The sequence below is a fragment of the Micropterus salmoides genome, unplaced genomic scaffold (genome assembly GCF_014851395.1).
Source record: "Micropterus salmoides isolate LMB-PRFRI ecotype aquatic unplaced genomic scaffold, ASM1485139v1 Ms_hic_scaffold_1, whole genome shotgun sequence".
NCBI classification, from domain to species: domain Eukaryota; kingdom Metazoa; phylum Chordata; class Actinopteri; order Centrarchiformes; family Centrarchidae; genus Micropterus; species Micropterus salmoides.
Genome location: NW_024040040.1, coordinates 66,244,347 through 66,260,124, shown reverse-complemented (window position 1 = coordinate 66,260,124; position 15,778 = coordinate 66,244,347). Strand labels below are relative to the sequence as shown.

The 15,778-nt window shown below is 39.6% G+C and overlaps 1 long non-coding RNA gene across 1 annotated transcript; it reads right to left on the bottom strand.

The window, feature by feature from the left end:
- Positions 1-3,786: 3,786 nt before the first annotated feature.
- LOC119899045 lies at positions 3,787-5,049 on the bottom strand. Its single transcript, XR_005443695.1, has 4 exons — positions 5,000-5,049; positions 4,450-4,531; positions 4,282-4,342; positions 3,787-3,924 (listed from the first exon to the last, which is right to left on the bottom strand). It is a non-coding gene; the product is annotated as an uncharacterized LOC119899045 (long non-coding RNA).
- Positions 5,050-15,778: the final 10,729 nt, after the last annotated feature.

Here is a 15,778-nt window from a genome sequence, read left to right as displayed (position 1 = left end):
AAAGACTCTAAACGTTCATAAAATATATACTTTGAATCATTTATCACCATTGATGAACCCCACAAAGAATAGTATAGTATTTGGAGGTGCATGCAGTTCTCGGCAGGCAGGCAAAACTCGGCATAAAACCCCCAATAGTGGAAGATCTGATACTTCGATGTGCAGAGCCTGATTCGACCATCAATCTCTGTTGAGAGGATCATGCCATTTTGACGATATGGGGGTGCTCGACGAGTTGTCTGCACCTCGCGGGACTTTCGGATAATTTATCACCGATGATGAACCACACAAAGAAAACTCTGCACAAGACCAGTGAATGGCAGGAGAGAGAGATTGTTCAACTTTAAGCATCAGTTTAGCTGGAAATTTACAGTGTAGGTTGAATGAATAGAGACTGCAGCTCTGCAGCTTCTCAAGATTAAAGTGGAGCTAACGTGTATTATTCTCCCCCACTCGGCTCGCAATCACCATGCACAATAACATATGATTCGACTATCAATCGACTATAGGCAGGACAACCCTACTTTTAAGTAAAAGTGCTTACTGAAACCTTGTATTTAATGTTTTTTGGAGATCTGACATTAAAACCCTAAAGTTGCTTTGCCATTTTGTCCATTCGGCTGGTGCTCATCCAAGATCAATCCAAATCCATGGAATCCATGTTAAAAACAGATTAACTTTATGGTAGACTGCTGACTGAGGGCATTCCCCATAACATTAGATCTCGGACACTTGTAATTTGCCCAAATCCATATTTAAAATTTCTAGGTGGTCCAGTGTCCCTGCACTACTTTGAGCTCTGAACTAAAGAAGTCAATTTCTACCAGGAAGAGAGAAAAATTATAGAAAGAACAAAAAATCGAAATCATAAGATACTAAGTACAATTTTTACTTCCTAAGTAGAAATTGTGAGCTGGTGCTCGCTCATTATTTTGACTTCATATTCAAGAGAAAGAAATGCATTGACACTGACTCAAACATTCTGCTTGGCAATAAAACAGGTAGTTTTCCTGCAAATCCAAGTGAAAAAGTGATTTTACACAATTAAAAAGGTTAGCCATCAACTTAATGACATAAAAGTAGAAATATGTGCGAGAAGACTTCACTGTTTGAGACTCAACACGAAGAGAAGCAGAATGATTGAGTGATTTGCATCAGTCTTATCAGACCCCCTCCTCCTACCAAAATATCACTGCATTGTGCTAAAAGTGCCCACAGGTTGAGACAAGTAGTCGTCCTTCTATGGGGATGAATAATTCAAAATCACATTGCATCCAAGAACGTATTTCCCTCCTCTGCAACCCTTACTGTACACAGCATTCAAATTTATGGTATCGAGGATACAGATTATAGACTATATTTGAAATATACGAGAAAATCCACAAACCACTGTGTGGTAACAATCCAGACACAAGCATTTATACACCAAAGTAGAAGCACTGAGTCCAAAAGTTAAGGTTTGGTGTTGCAGTCAGAGTTTTAAGGTATTTTAATGTACCACACTTCATGACTGTACAGGTCAAATCTAGGAACATGACGTCTGACAATAAATGATTTAATTAAATGTTTCTTCTTAAACTAACTTCAGGATGCTTTGACTAAATGTAAAAACCCTAGAACTTAAATGTAGATATACAGCACCTGGTACAGTCAGGAGAAGGACGACAAATCCACTTGCTGCTGCTGTTAAACTCATAACTGCTCCTCTCATCCCTCTGTGCGACTTCAGACATTAAAAATGTCTGCAGATAATAATGTACACCAAAGTAAATCAGTCAAATCAAAAACACTTCTACCTAACATGAAATTAAGTTATCTTCACAAGACAACATTCCTTTGTGGTCTGAAAGCAGGAAACAGAAGTCGAAGCTGTTAAAATCCACCTAACTTCTTTCCTCTTTACATTATTTACATGAACAATCAGAACACCCCACAAACACAAGAAAGAAATCTTAGCGTAAGTGTCATCACAGTTTGTGTTCTGTCAGTGGTGCTAGACTAAACAGGAACAGGAGAAAACCGACAGTTTGATGCATCGCTTGGATGCACACCATAGATTCAAATTGATGTGCTGCGTCAGAGTGGAAAAAGTCACATGATGGAGTCTTATTGATAGTATAAGACCTGGAACACCAGACCAGAATACTGGTGATAAAAAGTGATGTAAAAAGAACAAATGGTACAAAAAGTGGCAGAAATCTCATTTAGAGAGGAAAGAAATGCAAACTCTGTAGTTTCATCTTTAGCTTTATTGATCTCTGGGGGGGAAGTGACATGTTACAGCATCACAAGAGACTGCTGGCTAAGAGGTAACGAACACCGACATTTGACTGAAATAATTACAAATAGATGTAAAGACTCCATATTTGTATAGCACCTTTCTAGTCTTTTTGACCACTCAAAGTGCTTTTACACAACATCTGCATCCATCATTGACTCACATTTATACACTGAGCCTAAGTGCTCAAACAGAAACTAACATTCAGAGCCTGGAGGAGCCAGGGATTTAACAGGCAACCCACTCCAACTCCTGAGCCACAGCTGCCTTAGAAAAGAAGGAAATTAGAAGGAAGCCAACCAAAAAACTGCATAGACTATATACATTAGCTGAGATAAGAGAATTGTGAAGGTATTTATGCAAACTCCCTCACTTACTTACAGACACTGTGGAGCAGCCTCAGCCTTACTTTTACTCTGTTATTAATGCACCGTTTACTTTTATTTTGACTTACTGATGTTGGATATCACTGTAACTACTACTCCTGAACTAACAGTAGAGTCATACTCACAAAACATGTAGCTCCTAACTAGCTGAGTTTTATGAATCTCCATAAAAATACGGGGTGTAAGTCCTAACTGTAAGACTCAAACAAAAACAAACAAGTTTAGCTCTGAAAGTAGCTCCTAGGTCTGAGAGGCTTAACTTCCTCTGGTGCACTAACAGTTACTTCAGGTACATTTTGGTGTCTCCAGGAAGAGGTTTGGCAGGAAGGAGAGTTGTTAGAGAACAGAGATAAAAGGTCACTGAATACTGAACTTTCAAAGACTGTTAAAAACATGTTACACAAATAATATTCAAGTTAATGCTTTAAGTCATAAAATACTTTACACATTCTTTAAAGCTGCACATGCAGAGTAAAAATCTAAGCTGAACACTGGTTACATTTACTCATTTAGCTGACGCTTTTATCCAAAGCAACTTACAACTGCTAAATATGTCAGAGGTCACACGCCTCTGGAGCAACTAGGGGTTAAGTGTCTTGCTCAGGGACACATTGGTGGATGTGTCGCAGTGGGAATCTGAAGGCATGTGTCTTATCCACTGCTCCATCACCACCCCTACTGCTATACTGGTGGATGTTATGTTGAAAAGTTTCTCTAAGGTATATAATTAATTAGCCCATTTTTTGAGGCCCATCCTGAGAAATATATTGTAAAAATCAATCATTACCTGCTTAAATACAAAGTTTATAAAGAAACAGAGAAATATCAGAAATGTAATATCTGTTGTGTTCAATAGGTTTTGTGACGGTGCTGTACAATGCAGCTACATCCTCTCCAGTTTCCTGACCTCTGGATCTGAGAAAAAAGAAGACATTGTATGAAATAATATAAATAACATCATATCCAAACAGCGATACAACAAATGTAAAAGCAGAGCAGGCAAAATGCAAAAGCAACATATTTATCTCACAGTTATGTCATTTTAATCTTGTAGTGAGGATAATGTGAGAAGAGCTGCTCACCTCGGGGCAGTATTACTCTTAAATGTGACAACAGCGTACTCCATGAAATCTTGTGCTCCGTGTGTCTGAGGGAGCGAGCTGGTCTGATGTTGGAGTAGAGAGGATCTGCCTGGTTGTTGGTGAAGTGAATGCTGGCATACTGAAGGTTATCCTGCTCCTCTGGCTGTTCAGGTAGAAACTGCACAGACATATTTTACATGAGTGGGTTTTTCATCTGAATAGTGAATTCTTACAGATGATTGCAACCAGGACAGAAAAGACTGAAGCAACTACAGCTGTGGTAATGATAGAACAAATACCCTGCTTCACCGTGCATTACAGAAAAGAGCTAAGTAAAGGAATTTACAAGGAAAGGACAAAAAGTAGGAAAGCTTCTGGATCTACTAGGAATTTAGTCACATCATTAGAAATTCATTGCTGTGAAGAAGGATGTCAAAAGAGCAACATGAAGTCCTTCTCAGTCAGATTCATTTTCCAGAAGCACTTGAAGAGTGAGTGACTTTTGTTCTTGAATAAGATCCGTGACTATTCTCACCTGTTCCCTGTTGTCTGGTCTCTCTTCAGGCTCAGACGATTCCTTGGAAGCCCTCTTTTTCCTGGTTAGGAGAATAAATAAGAAAATAAATGACTGAACGTTTTAGGTTGGACAAACTGACCTTCAGTGATTTAACATTCAATGATTCAGTGAAACAGAGCTGCTCACCTGATCCACAGGAAGAGACAGAGGGAAATGATAACCAGGAGAACAACAGTGATTGTTGTAGCAACTGTTAATTTCCCTGCTCCTAAAAAATGGGGAACAGAAAAAACACAGACAGTAAATTAGAGTGTTACAGCATGTTTGGACCCATTGCTCCCATAGAGTAACACTGCTTTCCAAACACCAATCAGAGTAAACCAAATTATTACCAATGTAAAGAAACTGATTTGGAGCGTTACAAAGAAGAAACTAAAAGCCAAAGTAGATCAGAATGTTCTGTCTAAAAAGAGATTATTATCTCTCTACTGTCAGAGATAGAAAGCAGAGACAGATCTGAACCAAGTACAGTGCATTTGTGTTTACTGTATTATAGTTTTGCAAGAATTGTTTGCTTTTGCAAGGGATGTATAATGTTTTGTTTTATTGGTGTAAGGTTTTGTGATTAGTGTGTAGAGTTTTGAAAAAATAGCCACTAGTTTCAAAAATTGTGCCTAAGGAATTAGAAAACACTGTACTGTCCCCAGAGTGTGTGCAGCTCAATGCAAAAACTTACCTGCCACAACAATCAGATGTAAGGTGGAGTTATGACGTCCTCTTCTGTTCTGGGCTTCACAGTAATAATTCCCACTGTGTTCAGCTCTGATGTCAGTGATGGTGAAGTTCTGTCCTGATGCTTTTGGTGAGTCTTCATTCTCCTTGTACCAGGTGTATTTAGCTGCTGGGTTAGCATCACTGCTGCAGGTCAGAGTCACTGAACTGCCCTCCACTATCTCAGCAGAGGGACTCACTGACACAGAGGGAAGCTTTGGAGCATCTGGAAAAAATAAATAAACAAAAGTGAGGATAGATTTCTTTGGTGCTACATGTTGTATTGAAATGAGTAATAGTTATGTGTTTGTACGCTGTTTTTATTTTCTATTTTACCCTTTAAAAAAAGCATATTTAAATGTTTTTGTTCAATTTCCCTTTGTTGCTTTTATGTTTTATGTAAAGCCCTTTGAATTGCCTTGTTGTTGAAATGTGCTTACAAAAAAACTGGCCTTGCTTTATGTGTGTGGAAGCATGGCTGACGAACGGGGAAGTGTACGCGGAGCAGCGCTGCAGTTTTTGGACAAATAAACACACGTAATTGGACTGGATTATGCTCTGACAACAACGCTGTTTACTCGCGGGAGAAGCTCAGACTTAACTGCTTTTATTGAATTTGCTTTTTAACTTTAGTTTTTGGGAATACAACGTTGATTCATCTTCACTGGAGTTTTTCGGCAGCTAGTGTCTAGCATCTGGTTCCACTGTTGTTGTTAGCATCGTCTGGCTCCCAGAGCTCTGTTGGACTACTACTTCATATTTATATAAAAACTGGACAAAACTGAACATTACTTGGAGAAAAGAAAGCGAGGAAGTTGAACTACCTGGTGAGTTCAGAAAATGTGTGTCTGTAACTTTATTCCAGGTATCGTTGTACTTTATTGTGAACAAGTTAGCATAGCAAAGCCCAGCTCGAACCGAACTCCATTCAGAAAACCAACATTTTAAAAGTTGTTGTCCTGCTGACAGACCTGGCAAAACATGAATTCATATGTTTACAAATCGGCATATATTGTAGTTATTCCGGCATCAGTTTGATCCGTTTATTGCTATGAAATCACAGCAAAATGTTTACTTTCTGTTCATTTAACTGTAGAATTTGCGGGTTGTTTTATTCGTTTACCGCGTTGTGTGCGAACCGTGCAAACACTCAGCAATGTTACACTCTAAAAAATGATTCAGAGCTTAGTAAATATCATAGTAATAAATAGCTATACTAACTTAATAAAATCTCTGAATATCGCTTTAGTGATTGTTTGAGTTGTACATTCCAATATTAATGCCTAGAGGTTTAACAGCTAATTTTTTGTTCAATTCACAAAATGAAATTAGTATTTTAATATTAATATTGCTATCTGATATTTTGCATTTAACACTACATTTATTGTTTGCTGCCATTACAGATCCTGGTGATGGCCTGCCTTGTTTGATGTCTTGCAAGTGAGTAAAAATAATTTTTGTAGCGTTAACACAGAAGTTACAGACAGAAAACCTGCATGTGTTTTTGCAGAATTGAAATGATGATCGATTATGTTGCCACTAATTTCTTTTTTCTCATCTTTCTCATTCAGGTCAATGTGTGTGAGTTCCAGAGGATCATCACAGTGAATCTTGAGCCAAAATTTACATCAATGTTGGACTTGTATTCCACCAAACAGCTGTCCCTGTCCAAGGTGAAGAAGGGTGCTGCAGGCGAGTGACATCTGGCAGATGTGAGTATGACTGACTACTTCAGGTTATACAATTGTATTCCTTCTGGAGTGGAGTGAGCCACTCTTATCTGTCTCACGTAATACTGTCAATAAATCTTACCGACCCTAGCTTTAACATTACCTGCTTTTCTGTCTTCATTCTGGTCATGCATCTGCCTGTTCATCTGTGCCATGAGTTTTCCATGTTATTTTTTTCTTGCATCTACTTTGCATCCCTCCACAAATACCAGTTCTGTTCTGCTGATGTTTCATTTATTCAATGTTAATTAAATTTAAACTATTTTGACAATAAAGTGGGTGCAGTAAAGCAAAAGTTGTAGTAAAAGTATTAGTAGTTTAAAGACTTTCTGTTCTGCAGAGTGGAATCTTCATTCAGCAAAACAAGAGGTCATCATCCGATGTCTCCTTGACCACCTGGGAGAAGATACAAGTGCCTTGATGAAGGACTTTGAGGTTAGTAAAATAGTTTTCAGGACTTTTAACTGTCGTTTTTTTAGTTTTAACTAATGTATTCATTGATGACTGAGACGAGATCACAAACATGCAAAGGGGAAGCATAGCGAGTTAGCAGGGAGGGATTACTCTTTGTGTGTCCCTTTTTTGTAACAAGCAGTTTGAAAGTTATGGAATCAGATCAGGCTAAAAATTTGGATTCAACTACATATTTTGCGCTAAAACAAAAAGGATTACAAAAAGCCTAGGATACCACTAGAGCTGAACTAGTGATTTCCTAATCGCAAAGGCTGAGATTACTCTCTGGTCATATGACACGCGAGAGTAAAGCAGTCTGCAGACGAAGTTGATGCTTCGTCTGCACGTTACGCCGTACCTTGTCTTCTTGTTGTACAACGGCCTTAAGCTTGAAAGAAACTGACACTACAGAAACTTTTGTGTCACACATGGAATGAAAGTAGCACCTTGTAACTTGGTGGTGGGTGAAAGTCACGTGTAGAAAGGTAAGCGTATTGTGGCGATCGGCGCCTGCGTCACACACACAGCTACCAGTCAGCTCAGGAAATATCTGAAAATCATTAAGCCCTACATACCACACACGCTAGGGTTGGGCTGATAGACGATTTAATCAGCACAAATATTATTGTAATGGCAGAAAATTGTGTCCTCTTACATTTAATATTTTATGTATGATCTTTTAATATTATCATTCTTATTACTATTATTGTTATAGATATGTATTGTGTTTTTATCCTTAACCTTTCCTCTCCTATACTCCTTATGTTGGTCTGTCCACATTTACTAGGGTTTGGGTCAGAGCTGTGAGATTGTTTTGGTGTTTTCCCTCTCTTGTTGTTCCTCTCCTCTCATGGAATGTTCATTCAAGGCCGAGAGAGGATCTCTGCTCCCCAAAACATAGAAACCTAGACTGTGTAAATGATGATGCATCCCTTTACTCGGGGCCAGACGCCCGATGCCGCCCCAGGCGGCAGGACTCTGGACCAGCTGTATATGTGTTTTAGTACTTCTCTGTTTATTCTCTTTTGTTAAATAAATTCTTCAAAGAAAACGGTTGGTTGTTACTCAATTCTTTGCTCAACCCCTCACCAGGAATATAATTTCCACGACAATTATTATTATACATTTTAAATATGCTTCACACCTTCCTCAGAATGATCTTCTCCCCACACCTCAGGTAAACACACCGGCTTGCCCCGCTTCTCTCTGGAGTTTGTGCTCGGCGCATGCGCTGCATTTTCCTTATCTAAAAAGCATCTAATAGACAAGCTTAGTAATTCTCCGACAGCACCTCAACTTGATGCTTCCTCTGCAGACTGCTTTACTCTCGCGTATCATGTGACCAGTGGAATCGCAGCAAATGGAATTAATCGTTTAGCTCTATCCCCAGTGAAACTATTCAGGTTGAAATCTAAAAATATTTTATCAAGTGATATGTATTAATTGTTGTCTTTAACACTGAAGACAGATGTAGTGTGTAGTCCACGTATAATATAGTCAGTAGTAATGTGTATAATATGAATGACTGAAATAAATAAATACATTTATTAATCCTTCTGTTTGCATTCATTAATATCAAGACTCAAGTTATTACAAAGAAAGTGAGCTCTAACCTCTTATCTTTAAAATGTCTGCAGAATGCAGCAAATGCACCGGTGTTCAAGAGGAGTTGGGACGAGAGGTGAAGCTTTACCTGCTGCGGAACCGAGATGGGTCAGTCAAAGAACCTACTGATGTAGGGACTGAGAATAAAGGCATCACTGTCCTCAGACTGATGCTAGTTGTAGGACCTAACCTATGCCTTGGATCTGAAAACCCCAAGAATCTCAAAAGTTACAGTCTTCCAAAAAGTGCTGCTTCAGTGACTGAAAAATTTCCTGTGTACCTTGCTGACTACTGTCTGGCAAGATGCTCTTATAATGTGGCTGGTGGATTGTCTTAATGTTTACATAAGAGAACATTGGATTTTGGACTGGTATTCAGTTCTGTTGTGTAATTGTTAATCACACAATGTCACTGTAATCACTATGAGTTCAGTTAAGCCAATTATTCTCATAGCATGGACAATTTATTAGATACACCTGAACAGTCTAATGTAATTCACAGCAACAGCTCTGCCATAAACTTTTCTTCTACAAAGTTTACAGTGTTAAGGTTTTTGTGAAATTGTCAGAAATGTGTAAATAGGCCTCCAACTATATGTTTGAGGTGATAGTTAAAGGTGGTGTTGTACTGTTGTACATTATAGTGAGAGGTTTCTCTTTTTTTTCCCTCCCTATTTAAATCCATTTGGTGAGAATAATATTAGAAAAACCTCTGACTCTAATGTAGTCCAGTCCAACAGCATCTCCAGCTATGACCCCAATGCTAAAACACCTCTGTGACACTTAACAATCCATTACCCTTAAATGCATCATAAAAGAAGACTTTATAGCAAAGCAGTAGATTGTTCGAGGTCTACCTAATAAATTATCTATTTCTACAAGACTGCATACGTCGTCTTCATCAGAGTGCACCGTGTTACTACAGTAGCTCTGAAGGGAAAAACCAAACAATGACTCCCATTTTTCAGAAGTTTCACTGCCACCGTAGTTTCTCCTACACACTTGGCCCTACCTGGCTAGAACCTTTGGTTTGTCCGTTCTGCACTACTGTAGAAACATGACTGTGTAGCGTGGCAGACTCTGAGTAAGATGACCTGTGCCCTCTGTACACATAAAAAGGCTCATTATAGGTGATTATACACAAATGAAACATACTTGTGAATATCATATTCTATTTCTGCTATATTTTGCAAAGTTAATTCAAAGGCCAATTGTTCTTGGCGCATTTTACCCATTTTTTTAGAGACGGCTTACTAATGTGCAGAGTTGAGCTCACTGTTTTTATAGTGTGGTAATTGTTACATATGTCATTTGTAATTTTGTTGTTTTTCTTGAAATATATTGTGTATGTACTCCTGGATATAAAGGGTAAATATAGCTAAAAGAATTAAGTACATGTAACATATATTGATTTTGATAATTGATAGTTAAATATAAATTGAATTCCAGTAATTCATTGAGTAAATGTTGCACATTTGATGTGTTAAATAATAGTAATGTTTCTATTTATATCTACTTTAAAAATTCAGTTATATCTACTCAATTTTATTAGTGGTTTTCTCAAAGGGTTTCTACTACACTGACTTAAGATTTTGATTAGATCTACTTAATTTTATCTGTCTGGATAATTAACTAATTTTTTTTAACTTACATTTACTAAATTAATAAGTTATATTTACTTAATTTCACAGCTTTTAGATTTACTAAATGTTTTTTAAGTGTAAAAATGTTTCACCAATAAAATTAAGTTTATCCCAGTAATAGTTTTTATAGTGTAGTTGTCCAGCGCTAAAAAGCTGTGCGAGGAAATCATTGCGAAGACTAAATTTGCGTTGTATGTGAACACAGCTAAGAGGAGGCCAGAAGAATGTCCTTCACACATTTAAATACAAAAATGTTGAAATGTGCTTTAAACTGGAATTGTGTCCATGATTAACTTTCTATTAGCAGAGTTGGGTCTATATACTTATTGATATTATATTCCTGGTTAGCACAAGCTAAGAAATCTATGTACTTTATATTGTCTTGATGTTTTGACATGTATAATTTTATTGTCAAAATTGCTATTTTAGAAAACAACATTAAATTGTATCTATTTTTCTGCAGATGACTGATATTTGTAACTGTGTAACACTGGGCCTAACACTCGTAAACACATTTGTAATTGTGATCTTTCCAGGGACAGATACACGATACACGAGCACCACCCACACAACCCACGGCACACTTTATGTAAACAAAGTTACTGAAAAATATTTACAATCATAACTTTAGTAAACAGAACAAGGGCAGCATGTTTGGCTAGAAGCCAACACATATTAGCACAATGGCATCCTGATTCTGGCTAAATCTACATCTGTCCACTGCAGATGCACCTTCCACAACCTGGATGAATAACTAGAAATTACTGTATTAGTATAATATAACATTAAATAAAAGTATAATGTTAATTTAATAGTAACCTGTTGTTAGTATAATATATTCATTATATAATGTTACTATATTGATTATAATTTCCTTTAATGGTATACTTCATAGCTTCCCTCTAGTACATTAATTCCAGTTACAGCAGTTTCATGTTTGTAGGTTGTTTTCATTCATTAAATCTTTGTGCAAGAAAAATGCTTTACATTGGTCTATAATTTTTATGTCCCGCCCCATCCAGGCTGTGATTGGTCGATTGACCAAAAGTGACACTGAGCACATCAGCTTTATGAAAAGTTGAACATGTTTCAACAAAAGGCACTGATATAGCTAAATAGCCAGCTAAACCCAAATGCTGCTTATCTTCTCCTGATTTTCTTCGGTCTCACAGTTTCCACTGGTGCTCCTGGTGGCCAGTCCGACTTTGTTTGGAACGATTAGCTACAAGTTAGCGACATGGTGCCGGGTGATTATGATAGATTGTAGTCTTTACTTGCACACTGTGCTCATGAATAATTTTTATGGTTCCCGATCTATTTGTAGGGTCATATAGGAGTGAAATGGTCCCACTGTAGAACCCGGTGTGGGCGAGGATACAAACTGCAGTGCACACAGAGACAAATTGTCACACACACAGCACACTTTTTTGTTTAATCGCACACCTTGCGGTCATATAATCACAAGGGTAATTGAGTAACATCGCAACTACCATTAGAATTATGGTGTAGCCCTACTTTCAATGCGATGTCTGGAGAAATTGCAGTGTGAATGTGGCACTGGGTGTTTGAAAAGACAGATAAAGTGACCCCCCCCCCCCCCCCCCCCCCCAATTTTTGAATTCAGTGAAAGCTTAAGGTCTCTAAACATAACATAATTACTTTGTCACTTACATGAATTATACTGTTCTGTTACTGACGTGATAATTCCTTCCTTGCTAAGCACAGAATGGTCAGCAGAGGGCGCTCTATGCATTATACTAAGGCATCAGTAGGTAACGCCAGTAAAGTAGAATAAGACGTCAGTATGTGATGAGTAAGTCCAAGAACGCACGCTACAGAGAGCGCTCCTGAATAAATCTGTATTTTCATATTTCCAACAGGTAAGCAAACTGTAAACAGAACCCTGGTGAAAGACATTAGTGTTACGTGGTTTATAGGTACCCCGTAACCTTAATAGGAGGCTCTACTGAAAGACCACGACAGCATGTCGGTTGATCCCACGGCTTTATTTACCCCCCCTCCATCAGGTAAGATGGAGGATTCCTTATTCTGTTTGGGAAACGTCCCTCACACGCTGGAGTCTGCTGACTGGCTTCACACTGGGCTCCTGGTGTGACAGGAGTGTGTGCGGCGTCAGGAACAGTGCTCTCAAGTGCTGGCTCAATTGAGTTGGCAGGTTTTTCAGGAGCCACAGGGGTTGGTGAAAGATGGCATCTGTTTCTTCGCAGAGCACCCCCGGGCGTCTCAATGATGTAGGGCCTTGGCGTGCCGGCAGTAGACACCACAGTGCCTCTTTCCACTGTATCTTTGACCCACATATGATCACCGGGGTGAAGGTATGACATGTCTGTGTCTTCGGTCATAGATCTGTCGCAGTTTTTGTCTGTACTTTTGTTCTGTCCTTTTCAAGTTGTCCATGTCTTCGTTCTTATTTTCCTTCCCATCAGAAGCTCAGTGGGACTGTATCCATTTGCCAGGGCAGCAGCTCGATAGGCCATCAGGGCGAGAAAAGCGTCGCTGGATTTCTTAAGGAGACTTTTGATTGTCCTCACAGCACGCTCAGCCTCCCCGTTGTTCTGGGGAAAATGGGGACTGGAGGTCACATGACTAAAGCCCCAATCCTGTGCGAACTTTCTGAAGGTCTCGGATGCAAACTGTGGGCTGTTGTCTGAGCGGACCACTTCAGGTATACCATGACGAGCAAAGATAGACTTGAAGTGATCGATCACAGCTCCAGATGTTGTGGATGTCAGTTTGGCCACTTCAAAATATCTTGAGAAATAGTCCACAATGACCAGGTATTGTTTGTTTTCTATCTGGAACAAATCTGCTCCTACAGTAGACCATGTTCTTGGCAGGAACTCAGTAGGCATCATCGTTTTAGGTCTCATCGATTTATTCTCTCACAGCTACACACATCACATTTCTCTATCATTTGTGTCAGCACTCTGCTGAGGCCCGGCCACCACACTGAATGTTTAGCTCGCTCTCTGCATTTTGTTATTCCCAGGTGGCCCTCGTGCAGCTTGGACAGGATGTCTGCCCTGAGTGATGCTGGGATGACAATCCTGCTGCCACACAGTAGTAGACCGTTTTGGACTGTGAGCTCACCTGAAAATGGCAGATTGCGCTGGAACACTCTTCAATGGAGAACTTGTCTGGCCATCCTTCGACACAGAATTTCTTCAACTGCTGGAGTGTGGCATCGTCGTCCTGGTGTCTCTGAATTTCTCTTAACCTCTTTTCTGTAGCTGGGAGACTCGCTATGACAGAGTCAACATAGAGATTGATTTCCTCCTCCTGCAATCCTTCTGCAGTGTGACTGACAGGAGCTCGGGACAGCACATCTGCAGCTGCAATGTCTTTGCCAGCCACATGTGATATGGTGTAGGCAAACCTCATTAGGTTTAGGGGTAGCGTAGACGCTGTATGCGTGGAGGAAGTTCATCTAAGCTCTTTGAGCCTAGTAGAGGAATCAGGGGCTTGTGGTCGGTTTCAATGTGAAAACTCTTCCCAATGAGGAACTCTGCAAACCTCTCACAGGCCCGTGTTGATGCTAGAACCTCCTTCTCAATCTGGGCGTATCGCTGCTCGGTGCTGCTGAGGGCTCTCGAAGCACACGCCACAGGTTTCCACTCTGTATCTGCTTGCTGCTGGAGAAGAACGGCGCCCATCCCATATGAGGATGAGTCAGCGGAGACAAGTGTTTCAGCATTAGGGTCATAGAGAGGTCATGTTCTCTCAGCAAGTGAGGCAGGAACTTCCGCAGATAGTTTGTCATCCCCAGAAAGCGTCTCACCTCGCTGATGTTACTGAGCGCTGGCGTGGCTTTTACAGCGCTCACTTTATCAGGGTCAGCGCTGACTCCTGATGCCTCAATGACCTGCCCCAGGAACCTGATCCTGTTCTTGGAAAACTCACACTTGTGGTTAAGCGTCACTCCCGCCTCCTGCAGATCACACACACTGTACTGGTCTGTGTGCTTGGCTTTTACTAAACAAGTCAACCCATTTACAGTGGGAATGCGTGACTGGAGACATGTGCATCAAAGAGTAATGGAACATGAGAGAAGTGGCCCTCATAGAGAATGTGCAGACGCCTGCTTTTTAAGGATCAGCAAAGGAAATATGAGTTAGATGCTCAATGTAAATCAAATGTCTATCGCAAGGGAGCAGGTGCGTCAAAGATGACAGGTTATGGAACATATCATTGTGTAGTGAACCAACCAGTGAACACTTAACTTTTTTCTATCCCAAAAGAAAGAACACAGCATCTCCCCTTTGTCTTTCCCTAAGAACGGGGCAGTTATCACCCCTCAAGCAGACAGCCTGACTCCAAACTGAAACACCCCAGAGGAGCTGTGGCGGTTTTGGGGGGGACCCAACAGGGGCCAGTGCCCCTGTAAAACAGATCTTGGACCCCCTATGGCCCTCTCTGAACAAAAAATCTACAAATCATAGTAATATATCTTCCTTGCGACGATATGGTGCTGATGCGAAAGGCGGAACAAATGTGTCTCAACTAGTCGGATCCTTTAGGACGTTACACCGCCACTGTCTGGTGTCTTGCCAAGGTAGTTATCCCTGATAGAAAGTGCGCGTGCATTCAACAGTGAATGCGGACTTTCAACTTCACGAAAGTAAATGGAAAATGATGAAACATGTGGATTGTTTCGTCTATTGTTGTAGTGTTGTTTTATCAACAAGGTTTTTGAACGCTTTTATAGGCTAACGTAAATGTTATGTGTTATTGAACTTCATATTATTCAGTGCACTGAATTGAGAATGTCTAAACAAAACAAGCAGTTTCAGCGTCCCTCGTAAAGCAAACATTTATTTTGATCACTTTGTCATCCAAGTTACTGTTTGGAAGCTAGATCGAGACAGACTGTCACCTTTTTCAAGTAAGCTGCTCCTACAAATATCTACGCCATCGAGACTGTAAAATCAAGATCACTGTAATCAGTTTAACACTTTGATCGCCTCAGCATTACATCTACTTTACTCGAAATGTATTTAAACTGAATGCAGCATTGTAGACAATATTTTGTCTTTGTAATCCATGTTTCCATTGCATGGATAGCCTTTGGATATTGCTGGAAATTGTTCTGAGTCCCCCTCTTTAAAAGGTAAATTATTATCATAACAATTTAATAATGCACTGCATTTAAACAGCATATTTTATTATTCTTATATAACTTGCATTTGTTTATTTATTTATTCCATATTTATATATTTCTACATTAATGTTATGTTTGTCTACGAGTAGCACCTTATCACTAAAGCAAATTCCTCGTACGTGTAAAATACTAATT